This window comes from Arachis duranensis, chromosome 7 (assembly GCF_000817695.3).
Source record: "Arachis duranensis cultivar V14167 chromosome 7, aradu.V14167.gnm2.J7QH, whole genome shotgun sequence".
Classification (NCBI taxonomy): Eukaryota; Viridiplantae; Streptophyta; class Magnoliopsida; order Fabales; family Fabaceae; genus Arachis; species Arachis duranensis.
This window is the reverse complement of record NC_029778.3, coordinates 27,571,301-27,573,637: the sequence shown is the minus strand read 5'-3', so window position 1 is coordinate 27,573,637 and position 2,337 is coordinate 27,571,301.

Here is a 2,337-nt window from a genome sequence, read left to right as displayed (position 1 = left end):
TTAAGAACTCGAAAAAAATATTGCCTCTTTATTCTAAAAATCTACTATTTTATTCATGTTTGATGATGATGAGAAAAATAAATTATAGCTTAATTGGAGATAAAATCAAAATAGATATACTAATTACTACTACTCATATATAATTTCTAAGGTAAATTCCTATAAGAATAACTATCACAAAGTTAAAGCTAAGATTAGGACTCAACAACCTTTATTTTGGGAGGTGGATGCTCCTTTAATCTGTGGGGTGCTTGACCCTTCAAGAGATAGCTTCTGACGCTTCAGTTGCCTCAGTTCGCGCCCTTGCTCCTCTTGTTCCTTAAGCAGTTTGCAAAGCATGCTATTTTGATTTTGCTGTTCTTCCTTTAATTGCTCCATAGCTTCTTGCAACTTGGTGACAGATGCTTCAAGACGCTCCCAGTATTCAATTTGAAGGATTTCCGAGAGAAACTCCTGTGCTCTCCTCTTGATGGGGTCGTCCTGCACCTATTGTCCTTCCATTGATTTTTTGGTGATTGATCGCTCAACTGAGATATACTCGGTTACTCCCATCTTCACCCCAGCATCTTTACATAGCATAGAGATTAAGCTTGGATAAGCCAATTTGGCATCTTTGGAGTTCTTGTTTGTAATTGTGTAAAGTTCACAAGAAATCAGCTCATGAACTTCCACTTCTTTTCCCAACATAATGCAATGGATCATTACTGCTCTTTTGATGGTGACTTCAGAGCGGTTGCTAGTGGACAGTATAGAACGCCCAATGAAGTCCAGCCAGGCTCTGGCGACTGGTTTGAGATCTTCTCTCTTGAGTTGATTTGGAACACCCTTGCTGTTTGTCCACTTGGTTTCAGGGAGGCATATGTCCTCTAGAATTTCGTCCAAGCCCTTATGTGTTCTCATCATTCTCCTATTAAAGGAGTCTGGGTCATCTTTCAGCTGAGGTAGCTTGAAGATCTCCCTGATTTTGTCAGGATGAAGGTGAACAATCTTTCCTCTGACCAGAGTTCGATAGTCATAGAAGGCGGCTCCAGCTAATCTCTGCCTGTCTGTTTGCCACAGATTAGTGTAGAATTTTTGAACCATGTTCCTTCCCACCTTTGTCTCAGGATTAGCTAGGATTTACTACCAGCTCCTGTTTCGGATTTGCTCTTGGATCTCCGGATATTCGTCTTCTTTCAGATCGAATTTAACTTCCAGGATCACTGACCATAGACCCATTATTTTGTAGTAATGATCTGAATGTTCTTTGGTTAAGAACTTCCCTTGATTCTAAAGTGGTTTTGGAATATTCTCTTTCTTGCCTCTTGGAGTGGTTTGTTTTCCTTTAGGAGCCATGATCTTAGTGGGTATGGCTTAGTGATCACGGATAAACACACCAAACTTAGAGGTTTGCTTGTCCTCAAGCATAAGAAAGGAAAAGAGATGGATAGAAGGAGAGCCAATTTTGAATGGTGGAAGAGAGAAGGGAGGCCGAATGTGGATTTAAAGGGAGGGAGGGTGGGTTTTCGAAATTTTTGAAAAAGATAAGATAGAAGATATGATTTGTGAAAGATAAGTATGATAGGAAAAAGATGTAATTTAAAATTGGAAAGTTATGAAAGATATTTGAAAAAGATAAATCTGAATTTTTTTTTAAAAAAAAAAGAGATTTGAGATGAATTTGAAAAGATAATTGAGTTTTGAAAAAAATTTGAAAAGAAGTTGGATGGGATTTGAAAAAGATTTGTGTTTATGAATTAAGATACATTTGATATTTTCGAAAAAGGGTTTGAAAAATTAGGATTAAAATTTTTGGAATTGAAAGATGAGAATTTACAACATGTTTATGCAAGAAATCATGAATTGAAACATGAAAAATGGAAAAAATTTGAGTTGAAAATGAATTCACCTCCTCCACACAATCCTGGCATTAAACGCCCAAACACCGCATGTTTTGGGCGTTTAACACCCATTTGTAGCTTCTCCTGGGCATTTAACACCCAGTTGTTGCTTCTGGCTGGCGTTAAACGCCAGGAACTCCTTTGTCACTAGGCGTTTTTCTGAACGCCCAGGACGCTGTAAATCTGGCGTTAAACGCCCATCAGATGCTTCTTTCTGGCGTTTAATGCCCAGAAGATGCTTCTTTCTAGAGTTTAACTCCCAGATGGCTATCTTTACTGGCGTTGAACGCCCAGTAGATGCTTATTTTGGGCGTTCAACGCCCAAAACAGCTCTTACTGGCTTTTTCACACCAGTGAGCTTCTTTTTGCTGTTTTATCCTCTGAATCCTTCTGTAACTCTGTATCATTCACTAAAATGTATTATCTAATTTAAAATTAAAATTACAAATAAAATAAA